Source organism: Scyliorhinus torazame, chromosome 18 (genome assembly GCF_047496885.1).
Source record: "Scyliorhinus torazame isolate Kashiwa2021f chromosome 18, sScyTor2.1, whole genome shotgun sequence".
Taxonomy (NCBI): Eukaryota; Metazoa; Chordata; class Chondrichthyes; order Carcharhiniformes; family Scyliorhinidae; genus Scyliorhinus; species Scyliorhinus torazame.
This window is the reverse complement of record NC_092724.1, coordinates 58,754,269-58,773,900: the sequence shown is the minus strand read 5'-3', so window position 1 is coordinate 58,773,900 and position 19,632 is coordinate 58,754,269. Positions and strand designations below refer to the sequence as shown.

General features: G+C 48.8%; 1 long non-coding RNA gene across 7 annotated transcripts in view; it reads right to left on the bottom strand.

Annotated features, from left to right (window-relative positions):
* LOC140395232 (uncharacterized) overlaps positions 1 to 19,632 on the bottom strand; it is a 132,595-nt gene that overhangs the window by 18,702 nt on the left and 94,261 nt on the right. The window lies entirely within an intron of this gene.

The following is a 19,632-nucleotide window of genomic DNA, read 5'->3' as shown; positions in this document are numbered from 1 at the left end:
AAACTAACTAAGTAAAATATAGATGCAGGACCAGGTGATGTATAGTTCGTGCATGATGTGGGAGCTGGTGGATCCCATTATGGTTCCTTGTGACCACATCTGTAGTAAGTGTTGGTTGCTCGAGGAACTTTGGCTCAGAGCTGATGAGCTGGAGTCTGAGCATTGGACGCTGTGACACACGTGGAGGGATAGAGTTACCTGGAAGCTGTGTTTCAGCTGGCAGTCACACCCCTCAGATTAATTACCTTGAATTTGGTCAGTAGTCAGGCACAGGAGGGTGGGACTATGAGCGAGGCAGGTAGAGGGATCCAGAAGGTAGAATTGCACGAGCCTCAGCCCTTGTCCTTATCCAACAGGTTCGAGATTCTTGCTCCCTGTGTGGATGAGACTGTAGGGAGGATGAGCAAACTGACCACAGCACCATGGTGCAGGGAGCCATTCAAGTGGGGAGAGAGAAAAGAAATGTATTCATAATTGGGGATAGTATAGTTGGGGCAGAGACACTGTTCTCTGTGACCAGGATCGAGAGTCCCGAAGGTTGCGTTGCCTACCTGATGTCAAGGTTCAAGATATCTCATCTGGGCTGCAGAGGAACTTGGATTGGGAGGGTAAAGATCCTGTTGTCATGGTCCATGTTGGTACCAACAACATAGGTTGAACAAGGAGAGAGGTTCTGCTCAGGGAATATGAGCAGCTTGAGGCTATATTAAAAAGCAGAACCAAAAAGGTAATAAGCTCCGAAGTACTCCCTGAGCCACAGGCTAATAGACACAGGGCCAATACGATTAAAGAGTAAATGCATGGCTCAAGCTTGGTGTGGGATAAATGGATTTGAATTCATTGGAGATTGGCATCAGTGCTGGGGAAGGAGGGAGTTGTTCCGTTGGATTAATCAAATTGACAAGGGTAGCCGTGAGGGAGAGTTCATTGAATATATCAGAGATTGTTTCTTGGAGCAATATGTCTTGGAACCAACCAGGGAGCAGGCTGTTTTGGATTTTGTATTGCGGAATGAGGAGGGATTAATTAATAACCTCATAGTTAAGGATCCTAGAGTGATCATAGTATGATAGAATTTCAAATTCAATCCTCGGACCCTAACTATTTACAATATATATTAATGACTTGGGTGCAGGGATAGAAGATATTCTCACCAAATTTGCATATGCCACTAAAATAGGTGGGATAGTAAGTTGCAATGAGGAAATAAAAACTTTCCAAATAGATATAGATAGGTTAGGTGAGTGGTCCAAAATTTCAGCTGGAGTTTAACCATGATACGTGTGAGGTTATCCATTTTGCTCGGAAAAATGGAAAGGCAACTCATTATCTGAATGGAGAGAAACTTCAAAGTGCTTCAGCACAGAGGGATCTGGTTATCCTTGTGTCTGAAGTGCAGAAATAATATGCAGGTACAGCAGGTAAACGAATTAGGAAGGCAAATGGATTTTTGGCATTTATAGATAAAGTGATAGAGTATAAAAATAGATAAGTGTTGCTGCAACTGTACAAGGCATTGGTGAGACGGCACCTGGAGGACTGGGTACAGTTTTGGTCCCCTTATTTGAGGAACGATGTAGTTGCATTTGAGGCAGTTCAAAAGAGGCACATGAGATTGATTCCAGAGTTAAGGGGGGGGGTGTCTTATGAAGAGAGATTGAGCAGTTTAGGCCTATATACTCTTGAGTTTAGAAGAATGACAGATCTAATTGAGATGATAAAAGAAATTGACAAACTACAAGTAGTTCTCTTGTGGGACAATCTAGAATGAGAGGTCATAGTTTTAGGAGAAGGGGTATCAGATTTAAAACAAAGATGAGGAGAAATTACTTCTCTCAAAGGGTCATGAATCTGTGGAATTCACTACCCAGAGTGTGGTGGACGGTGGGACATTGAGTAAATTTAAAAAGGAGATGGACAGATTTTTAATTAGTAATGGGCTGAAGGGTTATGGAGAACGGGCAGGAAAGTGGAGTTGAGGCCGAGATTAGATTAGCCATGATCGTATTGAACGGTGAAGCGGGCTCGAGAAGCTGAATTTGCTACTCCTGCTCCTGGTTCTGATGTTCTCCTGTTTGGATGTTGCTTTTGAAGCAGGCTTGGCAAGTTTCTGCAGAGCATCATCTATATGTTACTCACTGCTGCCATTATGCACGGATGTTGGAGGGAGTAAATGTTTTAAATGTGGGAGTAGGGTGCAGATCAAGCAGACTACTTTGACCTGGATGCAGCTGAGCCTCATGCATGTTGGTGAAGCTGCACTTATCCTAGCAAGTGGAGAGAATGCCATCACACCCCTGACGTATGCCTTGCAGATGGTGGACAGGCTTTGGGGACTCAAAAAGCGAGTTACTCATTGCATAATTTCCAGCCTCTGACCTGCTCTTGTAGCCGCAGCATTTTTGTGGCTGGTCGGTGAGCTTCTGGTTAATGATAACAACCAGGATGCTGATAGTGGGGATTCATTAATGGCAATGCCATTGACAGTTAGGTTCTCTCGTGTTGGAGATGGTCAGTGCCTTGCACTTGTTTGGCACAATTCTTTCTTGCCACTTATTAGCGCAAGCCCGAATGTTGCCATGTCGTGCTGCATTACTACCATTAATACTTGTCTAACAATCGAATGGGAAACATCAGGGTCAGGATTCTCCATCCCACTGCACCAGTTTTCTGGTGTGGCACGCCCCCACTGGCAGCGAGATTCTCCGTCTCGCCAGCCACCCAATGGGGTTTCCCAATGTGGGCAGCCCCACGCCATCGGAAGATCCTCGGAGAAGCCTGCCAGTGGAGAATTCAGCCCCAGGATTTGTTAAGATGACACCACAATATTCTGACTAGGTAAGGTAAATAAACCTACTTTCCAAAAGGAATTACCCTATCATCTTCCATTTCAAGTTGAATTTGTGCTTTGTTCGTAGATGTTTTACTCAACCCGATAGATACATCACTAGAAACCTATAAAATAACTTATTCAAGCTCATTTACATGGAATTATAACAACCTAAACAGGTTGTAGCACTTTTATATTCCTTGACCTTGTATTGCTTCTCACTAATTAGGCAATCAAGATAATATTTTAAACAATCTGCTCCACATAATGAAGTGCAAGCACTATCTAGCACGGCACAGTTAAAGGAGACAGGAACTAATAGGAATAAAACTCCTTGTGACCAGCATAATGTTGTTTAGATTCATCATTATCTTTATTCCCTTCTGCAGAATTCTCTGATTTATGTGTCATTGAATATTCTGCCTTTCTGCCTTAGGTGGTTCATCACAGAATGATACCTCAAGCCACATCTGAAACACCTATTAATTGTTCCTTAGGTGTTCCTTGGATTCATTGTTGTTCAAATTTTGTCATGTACTGTAATAGCCAGATCTACTAAAAGGTGAGTTAATCCTCATTCAGCCTGACTTAATCTTTCTGTTGTATTGCTGTATGTGCCAGTACCTGGGCCATTTTGATTTATGGCAATTATTGAGTTCACTATTCTTGTGTTACTGCAGAGCATCCCATTTATTCCAAAGAGGCTGAAATAATAGAATGTTATGCCAGGAATCTTGAAGGCAACAGGCATCTGATCCAACAGGGTCTCCATCATTGAGAATTGAGAATCATAGAATTTACAGTGCAGAAAGAGGCCATTCGGCCCATCGAGTCTGTACCAGCTCTTGGAAAGAGCACCCCACTTAAGCCCACCCAACCCAGTAACCCCACCTAACCAAAGGGCAATTTAGCATGGCCAATCCACCAAACCTGCACATCTTGGACTGTGGGAGGAAACCAGAGCACCCGGAGGAAACCCACGCAGACACGGAGAGAACGTTCAGACTCCACAGACAGTGACCCAAGCCTGTCGAACCTGGGACCCTGGAGCTGTGAAGCAACTGTGCTAACTACTGTGCTACCGTGCCGCCCCTAATTAAACACCAGTTAGAACCAGTAGCTTGCCCATAGGAGCGATTTTAGCACAATCCAGCAATTTGAATGCTAGTACTGATGCAAGAATCCCCAAATTGAATTTTTTCAATTTTATAAAATCTGTTAAAGCCAATGGTATATTCCTCCATATATTTTCTGAAATTCATCAAAATTTGGCCATGTCTTTTAGGCTTTAATAGACCATCTTGCCCATGGAATTTATCCAAAATGTCATCACTGTTGAACTAATGACCACCCATCTCACAGAATACTTCGCTTCTGATTTTACTTCTTGCAGGAAAGGGCAAAGCTAAGGCCATGGCCGGGATTCTCCAAAAACCCGGCCAAGTGTTGACGCCGGCATAAACACCGGAGTGGTGTACACCGGCCTCCTGGCCCAGCAATCCACCACTGTTCAGGGGCTAGCACAGCGGCGGAGAGCTGTGCGTTGCTCCGGTGTTGAAAGGCGGCCCTGCAAGGTCGGCGTGGGTCCGCGCATGCGTGCGACGGCCGTCTCCGCGCCGGCCCCCGCGCAACATGGCGGAGCCCTACAGGGGCGGAGGAACATAGGCACCCCCCCAGAATGAGCGAGCCCGCCGATCGGTAGCCCCCGATCGTGGGCCTGGCCACCATGGAGGCCAGCCCCGGAGTCGGATCCCCCCCGCCCATCCACCAGGATGGCCCCCGCATTCAGAACACCGAGGTCCCGCCGGGTGGGACCACAAGTGAATCACGCCGGCAGGACCTGGAGGGCACTCAGCCCATCGAGCACGGAGAATCGCTGCGGGGGCTGTCCACGCGCGCAACTGGCGGGTCCGCGGAGAATCGCGGCAACGCCGTCTCATCGGATTTCCGGCTATTCTCTGCCGCTGGGCATGATTCCAACGTGGAGGTCGGAGAATCCCGCCCCATATCGTCCTTCCTCTTCAATAGCGAGACAAAATCAGTGTCCATATAATAACATTCTTACAATGGTCGTATGTTTCAGACTCCCAAGTATAATTGTATCAACCAATTCATGCTTACATTCTGCATTTTCTAGAATAGTCACGAGTACTTACATTTCATGTCTGATTTTTTTTCTCTTAATTTACAACCTTCACCTTGATGTAACCATCCTCTGCTCTCATATTATACTCCAAAAAGCCAGTCGATGAAGGGTAGGCCTGGAACCAATCTTTACACACTTTTATAAGCCATTATTTACAAACTAACCCATTACAAGAATGCACCTTCAAAACCAATAACTAGCTTCAATTTGTGTCTATTTACAAGGACACCAGCATATCCCCAGTTAATGGCTGCAATTCTCTCTAAAACATTCTAAGTGTAGTAGCTGCGAGCTTCCCGTCGCTCTGCCCAGCGAGGCTGGCAACGCATTTCAATGTTAATTGGTCCACATAATGAGGCCTCACGGGCGTCTCGCCGCAAATGAAGGCTCGTAAGCTAATTTGCCAGGACCGCGCTCGCCAGCCCCCCCCCCCCCCCCACTAACAAGGTCGAGCAGCACTTAACCTGCACTTGCCCAGCCAGCCCCAGCCAGCTCGCAATATTGGCGTCAAGGAGACCGGCCCCGAGATTCGGGGACGCTGACTTGAGGAGGCTCCTAGATGCAGTGGAGGCCACGAGGAATGTCCTGGTTCCCTGAAGGTCCCAGAGGGTGAGCCATAGGGCAGCCAGCACTACCTGGGATAAGGTGGCAACAACTGTGAGCTCATGGAGTGTGACCAGAAGGAGTGCCTTCCAATGCCATAAAAAGGACAACAACCTAGACCGTGCAACATGAGTGAGTAGACACCAGTGCCCCCCATCCCCCCAAGGGAACATCCACCCCTCCCCCAATTCCCCATGCAACCCCCAACTCGCCCTCCACACCCTATCCCATTCAACTCCCCTGCAACCCTCCCTCCAATGTGAACCATGCGTGTGGCTAACGATGCACCAACCCATCCCGGGTCGCCCACTCTCCTGCCTCCCGCAAGACCACGTCGGAGGAGAGCTCTGAGGATGCACCATTATAGTCGCAGCACAGCTGTCATCCCCACCCTCCGCCAGCGCAGATACACACACACCTCGGTGGGAAATGTTGGTGGACAGGCTTTGGGGCAACAATCTGGTGAGCACCACACTGCTGCTGATGTACATCAGGTGAAGGCAGGAAGCCCCAGGCGAGACAGCAGTCAGAGGGCTGCTTGATCCCAGGACCCAGCTGGCTCCCAGCCTGATGCTGAGCCTGTGGTACAGAGGTACCCGGAGCTGATGGAGACGATAGTGAGGGAGCAGCCGGGATATTCAGACGGAGATGTCAGTGTCACTCTAGCAGGTCCATAGCCGCTTTGAGGAGTCCCAGAGGCTACGGGTGCAAGTGATGTCGCCAGCAATGCGTGGCATCGAGGCCAACACTGAGGGTGGTGACCCCAGTGGCAAGCCTGGTGCACGACATCGGCACCGTTAGTGAAGGTGTCCAAGCTGTCGCACAGTCGGTGAGGTTCTCGGCAGAATGTCCGACTCGCTGGGGGATGTTACCCAGTACCAGGCTGACCTTGATGAGGTTCTGTAGGACATGGCCCGCTCTCAGATGGGCATGGCAGAGGCACTGGGAAGCTTGTCCCAGTTGCCGGTAGGCATTGCTGAGGCACTGCAGAGCACGGCCCCGTCACTGAGGAGCATCGCTGAGGGCGTTAACACGATGGTGCCGACCATGGGGAATTGCCAGGGCTGGCAGAGCCAGAGGACGCTGGGGCAGCCGGGGCTCAAACCAACTGCCCCTCCATCCCAAGGTGAACACCAGGGCCCAATGGCCACTGACCGGGAGGAGGGGGCGCTGGGTGCCAACCCGGACCCATCCCATGGAGTGCCGACGGTGGCCACCAGCTCCCCCAGATTTCACCCCTCTAAAGTGGCCGCGTTTTAAAGTCAACACACAGGACAGGACGGCACGGGGCCCTCCAGCCTCAGAGCCCCCTGAAGACACCCGCCAGGGGCCATTGAAGGCCATGGGATGAGATAAGTAGCTGGCTACCTCCACCTCTGATGTCCATCCTGGGAGACACCTTGATATAGCGGTAGAGCTAGGAAGGCAAAGCACTTTGAGGACCACTGAGAGCACCGGGGGGAGATGGAGAGGGGCGGTAGGTAGGTGGTGGAGGTTGGAGGTTGGGAGGTGGCACCATTGGGAGTGTGGGGACTTGCACTACACATCAAACACCCTTGTGCACAACCATTATGATGTCTCTATCACTTCCTTCCGCAATGCGGGCTGACCTCCAATCCCTTGGCCCATTTCTCCAGACATTCCCCCATCCCCGTGGGACTCACCCACTTTCCAGCCGTGGACATGTCCCCAGAGCTGTATCCCACCCCTTGTGTGTTCGGATGTTGGCTGCTGCGTGTGTGGTGTTGCATCCCGCAGTGTTCAAGCACAGCGTCCAGGCATCAAGGTGTGATTGGATGCAAGGCAATGACTCCCACATGCTACATGGTCCGCCTACCCACAGAAATCCACTTGGGTTGGGTGAAGTGCTCACTTAACCACGATTGCCAATTCCCTTTTAGCAATAGCCTTGAGCTGCACGGCCAGAGGCCTCGGCAGTCGGCGAGAGTTATGGGTGGTCGGTGGGGCAGACAGGCAGGGGCAAGGTTTGCACCCAGGATGGGTAAACACGATCCAGGGGTAGGCATGGTGGTGCCGTGAGCAGTTGCTCCCCGACTCCTCCCCAGAGCCTGCCCCACCCTCCTCTGGTGGCCCACCCCTGCGGAGGGTCCCCCACTCCCAGGCGAGGAGCTCTATGCCTGTGAGCAAAGATGGCCACTCACCTCCTTGGCTCCCCACTGAAGTATGACAGGAGGCTGTTGGATATAGGGTGGCTCCTGTTAATTGTATGGTAAGTGGCGATAATTGGTTTCTTGCCACACTATGGCGAGATCCTGATTTTGCCTATAGGAGCAGGCCGGTTGCATTGCAAACTGTTTGGCGTCTGGCGCGGTTCTCGTTTTTGGCCTCTCCCATTATTCACCGGCCTCGCTTCGCTCGAGTGAGAGCATAACAAGGCCGGATCATCGCACCCTATGTCATCTACATACACTTAATATACAACTAACAACCTGTGCTCCCTCATAAGATATCATATGGTGGGCGATGCACGATCAATAACTCCCGAAGCGAGATTGTAGGACAACTGAAGGCTTTATTGAACTAGATGTTTCCCCCAGCAGCGCAGGTACAGAATGCAGCAGCTAGAGAAACACAGACTCTTATACTCTGCCTTACTGGGTGGAAACAGCAGGCAGGTTTCACCAATGATCTTACAGTATCGGGTACCTCCAACCTAGTACCATAATACCCCTAATACCGACTACCACATTCACCCCCTGTTAAAAAAGAGTCTGGCGAGGGTGGTGATCTCGCGTTATACAGTGGTGGAGGTTATGGCGGTACACGTTGGTGGTACAGTGTTTTGCCTTTTTACATGTCACACAAATTATTTACAAGTATTTACTTACAGGTACATTTCATAATGAAGCCATTAGTCGATCGGGGGCCCTGGTCGTCCTCTGTGATCGTCGTAGTCTCGGCGGTGATGCAGGCGCCGGCTCGGGCATCTGTGACTCCGGGAGCTTGGCATCTTCAGTTTCATCATCCCTGGGTGGGACCAGTGGAAGGACCGATCCCCCTGGGAAGGGGGCAGCTGTGGGGTGCACCGGTGGGAGGTTGTGTGGGGTTGGGGAGGGGTGTGTGGGTGGGGATCCAGCGGGCGCCAGGTCCCGGAGGGAGACCGTATCCTGCCGGCCATCGGGATATGCCACATAGGCGTACTGAGGGTTAGCATGAAGGAGGTGTACCCTCTCGACCAACGGGTCCGACTTCTGCGCCCGCAGGTGTTTGCGGAGCAGAATGGGTCCCGGAGCTGCCAGCCAGGTTGGGAACGAGGTTCCGGAGGAGGACTTCCTAGGGAAGACAAGGAGACGTTCGTGAGGTGTTTCGTTGGTCGTGGTACACAGTAGTGATCAAATGGAGTTGAGTGCATCGGGGAGGACCTCCTGCCAGCAGGAGACTGGGAGATTCCTGGACCATAGGGCCAACAGGACGGTCTTCCAGACCGTTCCGTTCTCCCTCTCCACCTGCCCGCTTCCCCGGGGGTTGTAACTGGTCATCCTACTTGAGCCAATGCCCTTGCTGAGCAGGAATTGTCGCAGTCCTTCGGTCATGAAGGAGGACCCCCTATCGCTGTGGACGTAGGCGGGGAAACCGAACAGGGTAAAGATGCTGTGGAGGGCTTTTATGACGGTGGCTGCGGTCATGTCGGGGCAGGGGATAGCGAACAGGAACCAGGAGTACTCGTCAATCACGTTCAGGAAGTACGTGTTGCGGTCGATGGAGGGGAGGGGCCCTTTGAAGTCCATGCTGAGGCATTCAAAGGGACGGGAAGCCTTTATCAGGTGCGCTTTCTCTGGCCGGTAGAAGTGCGGCTTGCACTCCGTGCAGATTTGGCAGTTCCTAGTGACGGTCCTGACCTCCTCGATGGAGTAGGGTATGTTGCGGGTTTTGATAAAATGGAAGAAACGAGTGACCCCCGGGTGGCAGAGGTCATTGTGAAGGGTCCGGAGTCGGTCCACTTGTGCGTGTGCCGCGGGATAGGGCATCAGGAGGCTCGTTTAGCTTCCCGGGTCGATACAAGATCTCGTAGTTGTAGGTGGAGAGCTCGATCCTCCACCGTAAGATCTTATCATTCTTTACCTTGCCCCGCTGTGCATTATCGAACATGAAAGCTACCGACCGTTGGTCAGTGAGGAGCGTGAATCTCCTGCCGGCCAGGTAATGCCTCCAATGCCACACAGCTTCTACTATGGCTTGGGCCTCCTTTTCAATGGAGGAATGTGGATTTCGGAGGCATGGAGGGTGCGTGAGAAGAAGGCCACGGGCCTGCCCGCTTGTTTGAGGGTGGCCGCCAGAGCTACGTCGGATGCGTCGCTCTCGACTTGGAAGGAAAGGGACTCATCGATTGCGTGCATCGTGGCCTTTGCGACGTCTGCCTTTATGCGACTGAAGGCCTGGCGGGCCTCTGCCGACAGGGGGAAAACCGTGGATTGGATTAGTGGGCGAGCCTTGCCGCATAATTGGGGACCCACTGGGCGTAATATGAAAAAAAACCTAGGCAACGTTTCAGGGCCTTGGAGCAGTGTGGGAGGGGAAACTCCATGAGGGGGCGCATGTGTTTGGGGTCGGGGCCTATGACTCCATCGTGCACTACGTAGCCGAGGATGACTAGACGATCGGTGCTGAATACGCATTTCTCCTTGTTATAGGTCAGGTTAAGGAGACTGGCGGTATGGAGAAATTTGCGGATGTTGGTGTCGTGGTCCTGCTGGTCGTGGCCGCAGATGGTGACGTTGTCGAGGTACGGAAACGTGGCCCGCAAACCGTACCGGTCAACCATTCGGTCCATCTCCCGTTGGAAGACCGAGACCCCATTTGAGACACCGAAGGGAACCCTTAGGAAGTTGTAGAGCCGCCCATCTACTTCGAATGCAGTGTACTTGCCGTCGTCCGGGCGAATGAGGAGCTGGTGGTAGGTGGATTTGAGATCCACCATGGAAAAGACCTTGTATTGTGCAATCTGATTGACCAAATCAGATATGCGGGGGAGAGGGTACGCATCGAGCTGCGTATACCTGTTGATGGTCTGACTATAATCGATGACCATCCTGTGCTTCACCATGGTCTTTAAAACCACTACTTGAGCTCTCCAGGGACTGTTGCTTGCCTCAATAATACCTTCCTTCAGTAACCGCTGGACTTCCGACCTGATGAAGGTCCGGTCCTGGGCACTGTACCGTCTGCTCCTGGTGGCGACGGGTTTGCAATCGGGGTCGAGGTTTGCAAACAGGGAAGGCGGGACGGCTTTGAGGGTCGCGAGACTGCAGACAGTGAGAGGGGTTATAGGGCGGCCGGATTTAAAGGTTAAGGTCTGGAGGTTACGTTGGAAGTCCAATCCCAGGAGTGTGGCAGCGCAGAGGTGAGGGAGGACATAGAGTCAGAAATTGTTAAACTCTCTTCCCTGGATCGTGAGGTTAGCTATGCAGAACCCCTTGATCTCTACAGAGTGAGACCCGGAGGCCAGGGAGATTTTCTGGTTAACTGGGTGTATAGGGAGGGAGCAGCGCCTTACCATGTTGGGGTGTATAAAGCTCTGTGCTCCTGGACTCGATCAGGCAGGATGTCTTGTGTCCGTTGATGAGTACAGTCGTCGTAGCGGTCGAAAGAGTTCGGGCCCGAGACTGGTCCAGAGTCACCGAGGCGAGTCATGGCAGAAGCTGATGGATTTCCTCGGGTGGTGTGCGGTCATCCGAATCGGGGTCTTGAGACTCCAGCCAAGATGCCAATGCCCACGGGTCGCACATGGCCGGGGGTGGGCAAGATGGCGGCGCCCACGAATTGCACGTAGTCTCTGGGGAACAAAATGGCGGCACCCGGTGTTCGGTGTGGTCATTGGCTGAAACTTGTGGACAGTCACTGTTCTTACCTAGTACCAGTAGTGCGCGGTAGAATTCGTCTAGCAATTCCCCCGGAATCTTTCATCTGGTAGCTAGACTTACTGGGCGAATGTAGTGTCCTTTCAACAGGGTCATCGCGGCCTCAAAACCGTCCGCGTCCTCGATGAGCGTGTAGATTTCTGGGCTCACCCTTGAGTGGAGAACTTGCAGTTTCTGGTCCTCCATGGGTGTAGTTGTGGCCGTCCTGATGTATCCATTGAAACATGCCAGCCAGCGTTTCAAGGTCAATGCTGAGTTTGCCGCATGGGGGCTAAGTTGTAGACACTCCGGCTTGATGCGGAGCTCCATTCTTCAAAACTAGTTCAATAAATTGATACACGATCAATAACACCCGAAACGAGATTGTAGGACAATTGAAGGCTTTATTGAACTAAATGTTTTCCCCAGCAGTGCAGGTACAGAATGCAGCAGCTAGAGAAACACAGACTTACTGGGCCGAACCAGCAGGCACACTTCACCAATGATCAGGTACCTCCAACACCAATGATCTTACAGCATCAGGTACCTCCAACCTAGGTACCGTAATACCCCTAATACCGACTACCACAGTGGGCACTTGCTCGATGCAATTAAGAATTCTTAATTCCTATCCTTTGGAAGTGGCAGTGTAGAGCTGTGGTTAATTTAAAGGAAGTGCGAGTCTGATCATCTCTGGACTGAGTTTTAATTGAACATAGAGTTTGGAATTACAGAATTAATTATTTTTCCTCATATGATCAGTTTCATTGACTTTTCAAAACAGTAGCTTCATTTACAACCTCGAGTGGATTGAGATTGGGATGTGCAAAATTAGTAATGAGCCGGTTTAAGCTCTCACATAAAATTACTCAGGAAGCTACTTGAATAAAGTCTTTAATCCTTTTAAAGTAAGTGTCATTGCCATCATTTCCAACATGTGATTTCAGAAAAATTGCAACATTCTGATCTGATTTCCACCCACACAAACACATGTCTCAGGAGTTTGTGACCAGAACAGGAATTCTGACTGACGTTTGAACAAAAGGCGAGGCCCAGACAGCAATTGGGTGACTACAATTGGTTCAATGTCTCTGTGTGTGGCAGGGTGGAGTAGGAACAACAGCTGGGGTTTCTAGTTCTGATCACTATTGAGTCCAGCTATGTGTGGTAAAGAACATGAAAACAATATTCAGACAGCCAAATTCAACTGATGTCTTATGCTAAATTGCCCCTTAGTGTCAAAAAAGGTTAGGTGGGGTTACTGGGTTACGGGGATAGGGTGGAGGTGTGGGCTTAAGTTGAGTGCTCTTTCCAAGGGCCGGTGCAGACCCAATGGACCAAATGGCCTCTTTCCGCACTGTAAATTCTATGATTCTATGATTTGATTATTCTCCCTATAATCACTTCCATGATTCTAATATACAGACAGCAGGACTATTCTGTCTGACCAAAGTTAAATCAACTCTTGCCTTATTCACTTACATCATGTGAGTAGGATTCCTTTCCCAAAATGATATTACTGAACAAATTGGGTCATTGCAACAATGCAACAGCTCCATGGTCACTTTCGCTGATGAAAAGGAGGCCTTGTGGCGTATTGGTAGCACCCCTACCGCTAGACCAGGAACTCTGTTCAAGTCCAACATGTTGGCCACGGAAGGAGCATTCAACGGGGTTCAAAGGGCTGATAATCAGCTCGGAAATCCTTCCACCACTTACCCACTATTTCCCAAAGAGTAAAAAACACTATACGGGTGTGAAGGTAGGCTAACAACAACAATTTTCACTGATAACAGCTTCCCAGAATTTCTTTTTAAGATGAATAAATAATTCTCCACCTGCAATGGTAGGATTTGACTCGCCTCTGGACTAGTTGTCTGTTTTTGGAGGTTACACCCAAGAGAAAAGGGAAGAGATGTTATCGATACATACTTATGTCCACATGAATAACAAAATGCATGATATATGTTACTAAATGATGGTGTCAACCTTGGCTTGTTAGCATTATCCTTTCCTCAGAGTCAGAAAGTCATGGGTTCAAGATACCCCTTGTGAAACTTGAGCTCATCATTCAGCTGTCACTTCAGCGCTATACTGAGGGAGTGCTGAACGGTTGGAGGTGCTGTCTTTTGGATCAGCCCTTCAGGTGCTAATGAAACGAGATCTGAGGCATTCTCTCTGACATTCTGACCAATTGTTATTCTTCAACCACAATATTAAAATTTATTTCATAGTTTGAATGAGCTTGCTGTGTGCAAGGTGGATACTATAATTCATACACTGTAAATGTCTAAAAAAAGGAGTACTTTAATGACTAAAATATTGAGGCATTTGGAGTTGTGGAAATCTACATAATGTAAATCTTCTAATATAAACATTAGTATTTGAATTTTTTAATAATGGAATCCTGGAAAATTACACTGCCGTGTATATATGCATTAATTTACACTTTACTTCAATAATAAAGTTGAAGCGCAAATGTTTTGCACATGTAATTTTAGATAGTTTCACAGGCCAGAAGCTCAAAGCTTTGAGGTCTGTTATGTACTAGTTTATCTAATCTCCACTGAAGCACTACAATTGGCTTCCGAGCTACTGAAATGAAATGAAATGAAAATCGCTTATTGTCACAAGTAGGCTTCAATGAAGTTACTGTGAAAAGCCCCTAGTCACCACATTCCAGCGCCTGTTCGGGGAGACTGGTACGGGAATTGAACCGTGCTGCTGGCCTGCTTTAAAAGCCAGCAATTTAGCCCAGTGTGCTAAACCAGGGGGCGATTAGTCAGCGTTCTGATTTTGGGTAGCTGTGTCGTGACTCCTGGCAGCAAGCACATGTATAAAGTCAGATGAGAAAATGATTAACCTTGGTTGAAATGCTCTGCAAGATCCAATATAATGACCTAGACTCTCCATTTGGTCATGTAAACAACGTACATGGACATAGACAAAACATTGGGGCAGCACGGTAGCATAGTGGTTAGCACAATTGCTTCACAGCTCCATGGTCCCAGGTTCGATTCCGGCTTGGGTCACTGTCTGTGCGGAGTCTGCACATCCTCCCCGTGTGTGCGTGGGTTTCCTCCGGGTGCTCCGGTTTCCTCCCACAGCCCAAAGATGTGCAGGTTAGGTGAATTGGCCATGATAAATTGCCCTTAGTGTCCAAAATTGCCCTTTGTGTTAGGTGGGGTTGCTGGGTTATGGGGATAGGGTGGAGGTGTTGACCTTGGGCGGGGTGCTCTTTCCAAGAGCCGGTGCAGACTCGATGGGCTGAATGGCCTCCTTCTGCGCTGTAAATTTTATGATTAGTCAAATTTAGTGTAAACAAGATGGTCTGGTGAAGAGGGAAAAAAGTTGCCCTCTGCCTCACAAATCAGGGACTTATCTAGGGCCATGTAAGTCATTAGCTTTCCTGAGTGGGATTTCCATAATTAAGGGACGATACTTTGAGGGGCACGTGATGGGCCCAGAGCCTATGAGGTCGGAGTAGGCAAACGTTAGCCTATCAGAGGTTTTGGGCACACTTCTAGCTGCTTGGGCTTGGCCAGAGTTAGCCCAGGAGTGATGGGAACAAGACCTGCATGGTAGTTATGCTGTCCTGTGTATACAGTTCTTCTTAGTTCAATAAGCCTTTGTTGTGTAGTAACACTGCCTCGTCGATCGTCTTGCAATATAACATTGGCGACAAGAATAAATCAAGCCAATCGAAGGAAATTTGGAATGGGGGTGTGTGGAAAGAATCCCTCAGAATACTGAAAGCATAGATGATCATCTGCAGTCGAATGGCGATGCCACTATTCCTAAAAATTGATCCGTTTGATCCGGAGCTTGAAAGTTGGAGCCAATATGTCAAAAGGCTTCGATACTTTTTCGCTGCTAATGAAATAATGGCAGAAGAGAAACAAAAAGTAAAATTGCTCACTGTTTGCGGTCCACAAACATACAACCCGTACAAAGTTTAACATCTCTGGATGCTCCAGACTCCAAGTCCTTTGATCAATTGGTGCAATTAGTGAGGGACCATTACAACCCCTGACTCTCCATTATTATGTAGAGATACAAATTTCATACAGCCATCAGAGGTCCGGGTGAAACGGTATCTGCTTTCATTGACAGACTTCGACAGATGTTGACATTCTCTCAACGACATGCTGCGTGACCAGTTGGTCAGTGGGAGCAACAACTTAGTTATCCAGAAGAAGTTGCTGGCAGACACAAGATATCCTTGGACAAGGGAGTTCAGTTGGCTCAAGCGACTGAAAAATTACAGTCGAATTATAAAGCAGGCAAACCATGTTGAATAAGGGGCGAGATTCTCTGACCCCCCACCGGGTCGGAGAATCGCCGGGGGCTGGCATGAATCACGCCCCCGCCGGTTGCCGAAGTCTCCGGCACCGGAGCATTCCGCACCTTTGGGGCGGCGCGATGCCCGTCTGATTTGCGCCGTTTTGGGCGCCAGTCAGCGGACATCGCGCCGTTTCCGGAGAATTTCGCCCAAGTTATGGCAGGAAGTGGCGGCAACTCAAGGTACCCGAAGCAAGGGAGCTGCAGAGCCAGAAAAGAAGAAAAGTGACCAGCAGTCACAAGGCTTAGAGGTTTATTACCGTTGTGGGGGAGAACACTCCAAGGACAGATGCAGGTTTAAAGAATTCAGCTGTTCCAGATGTAACAAGAAAGACCATTTGCAAGCCAGGTACAGAGGCAGACAGTCTAGTACAAGTTCCCAAAAGTAAAACAATGATGACTCCAGTCAACAAGCCTGATGAAAATCCTGAAAAAACATCAGAAGTACATTAGCTTAACATGGTGAGATCGTACTTGTCATCAACGGATGTCCACTTAAAATGGAAGTTGATACAACGGCCAAGCCCAAGCAGCTAGAAGTGTGCCCAAAACCTCTGATAGGCTAACGTTTGCCTGCTCCGACCTCATAGGCTCTGGGCCCATCACATGCCCCTCAAAGTATCGCCCCTTAATTATGGAAATCCCACTCAGGAAAGCTACAACTGCCACAGTAATGGGGAACAGACATTTCAGTATCTGCAGTGAGGGCTACAGCCTGTGAATTTCAGCAGTACATTGGCCACCTTAGCCATCTATACTGGAGAGGCATTGAACATATTGGGGATGGCATCAATACCTGTATCATACCAACATCAGTCAACCCAGCTGCTATTGATCGTTGTAGAGGCAAAGGAGCCAAGCCTCATGGGGTGTGATTGGCTAAAGAAAATCAAATTGATTGGTTAAAAATATTCAGTATCACCTATGGGGTTTTCCAGGATCTTCTATAGAAATACCACAAGGTCTCCCAGAGAGAGTTAGGAAGCATCAAAGATGTGAAAGCAAAGACCTTTGTGGAGCCAGTGCATTATTTCATGCCCGATCTGTGCCTTATGCTCTATATCAAAAGGTAGAGGTGGAGTTGAAGCGTCTGGAGGACCTGGGGGTAATTACTCCAGTACAGTTTTCAGAATGGGCAGCACCCACCTTACCAGTGTTGTAGCCGGACCGCACAGTCCTAAGATGACAGTGAACAGGGCCTTTAAAGTAGATAAGTAGATAAATATCCAATCCTCAGGATAGAAGATTTATATGCCAAGTCTGCAGGAGACCTTAAATACACCATGTTGGATTTAAGCCAAGTGTACCAGCAGCTTTAGCGGGAAGACGAATCAAGAAAGTTTGTTACCATAAATACCCACAAAGATTTGCTCCAATATACAAGATTGTCTTTTGGTATTTTGTCGGCCTGTGCGACATTCCAGCGCACAATGGAGTGCCATTTGCAGGGAATTCTAAAGGTTGTCATGTATCTGGATGATGTCCTCGTGACAGCCACAACACCAGAGGAACACAGAGCGAATTTGGAAGAAGTCCTCAAGAGGTTGAAAGAAGCTGGTGTTTGGTTAAAGAAAGGTAAGTGCATGTTTCAGGCTGATGAAGTCATGTATTTAGGTTTCAGAGTTGATGCAAAGGGGTTACACCCGCTCGAAGATAAGATAAAGGTAGCAAAAGGGGTCTCGGAACCAAGGAATGCATCAGAATTGAGGTCCAAACTATCGACTATTTTGGCACCCCTGCATCAACTACTAAAAAATCACCAACATTGGAAGTGGGAAGATTACCAGAGGAAGTCTTTTAATCAGGTCAAACAGGCCCTGCAGTCATGGACCTTACTGGCCCATTTCAAACCAGATAAGTCCATCGTCATTACTTGCGATGGTATCAGTGCGGTGCTCTCACAAAAAATGGAAGATGGCGTGGACAGACCTGTTGCCTTTATAACCAGAACACTGCCTGTTACTGAAAGGAAATATTCCCAGATTGACAAAGAAAGTCTGGCGGTCACTTATAGCGTTAATAAATGTCATCAATACATTTGCAGCTGACTCTTCACTATTGTCTCAGACCATAAACTATTACTTGACATTTTTTTATGAAGGTAAGCCCGTCCCACCAATACTTCAGCCCGAGTGCAGAGATGGGCACTGCTCCTGGCTGCATATTTGTAAACCTTTCAGCATAGACCAGGAACCCAAATATCAAATGTGGGTGTTTTGAGCAGGCTTCCATTACCACAAACAATTTCCAAACCTCCCACTCAGCAGGAGATTGTCCTGGCTCTAAATTTCTTAATACATGATCTATCCAGCCACATTAACGCATGGACCAACAGAGACCCCCGTGTTGTCAAGAGTCAAAAGGATGGTTCTTACGGTCTGCCATTTTGAGAAGTCAGAACAGATCAGGCCCTTTATGCCACGTAGGGGCAAAATCACTTGTGAAGACAGGGTTCTTCCGTGAGGTTGCAGAATGATAGTGGCACAAACGGCGGGCAGCCTCTTCTTCAAAAATTGCACAGTGGTCATTCTGGGCAATCTAAGATGAAGGTACTGACCAGGAAATATGTATGGTGGCCAATGATCGACAAGGACATAGGAAGCATGGTCAATTGGTGCGACCACTGTCAGTCTCAACACAACCTTTCGCCTGCAGCCAGTGTACACCCTTAGGAGTGGCCAGGGCATCCATGGACAAAATTACATAGACTTTGTAGGTCCCTTTTTGGGTATGATGCTTTTGATTGTCTTTGTTTTTTAATATAAATTTAGGGTACCCAATTGTTTTTTCCAATTAAGGGGCAATTTAGTGTGGCCAATCCACCTAATCTGCACAAAAGTTGTTAGGGGTAAAACCCATGCAGATACGGGGAGGATATGCAAACTCCACACAGACAGTGACCCGGGGCTGGGATCGAACCTGGGTCCTCTGCGCCGTATGCAGCAGTGCTAACCGCTGCATCACCGTGGCACCCAGATGTTTTTGATTGTCATAGATATCCACTCAAAGGGATAATGTCCAGCCAAGCATTCGACCACTGCAGCAGCCACTGTGAACTGCCTGAAGTGATCGTCTCAGACAACGCCCTTCAGAGTCGAAGAGTTTCAGCTCTTCATTAAGTCCAATGGTATCCAGCACCTAAGGACAGCCCCCTACCACCACTCATCAAACAGGCTGTCCAAACTTTCAAAGCATCAATGAAGAAACAAGCTTATAGACCACTACTGTTTTGCTTAGCGGATTTCTTGCTCTCATACAATTCAACCCCGCGGAGTTGTTAATGAGCCGGTATCTCGGGGCCCAGCTTGACCTTAATTTTCTGAATTTGTCGGGGAGGGTGGAAGCTAAGCAAGCCTCACAGAAAAACCACCACAATACAGCCAAGAAGGACAGGTTGTATCAAGCAGACAATTTAGTGAAAGGGCAGAACTTTGGTGGGGAACCGGAATGGTTACCTGGGAGAGTTGTTGCCATGACTGGGCCAGTATCCTATGCTATAGACCCAAATGGCTGGGAGGGCTAGAAAACATGTTGATAATTTGAGAAGGAGAGAAACCGGCATCCCCGAAAAGGGGTAGGTGGACCCAATCCCAGTTACTAGTATCCCACTTGCCTAAGCGGTGGTGTTAGAATGGAGATCTTCTCAAAGGGATTCATCAAGGGCCACAGAAGGGGCTGAAGTGGTAGTCAACACTACCCTCGTTTTAAACTCTACCGATCCACCTACCCTTGCTTATAGGCGTGGATACTTCCAATCTGGAAGAGCCAGTGGCCAAGTTGAGATGTTCAGCAAGTATTAAGAAGTCATTTACCTGATGAACTTTGTTTGAGCTCCCTTACTGAAACCCTCTTTG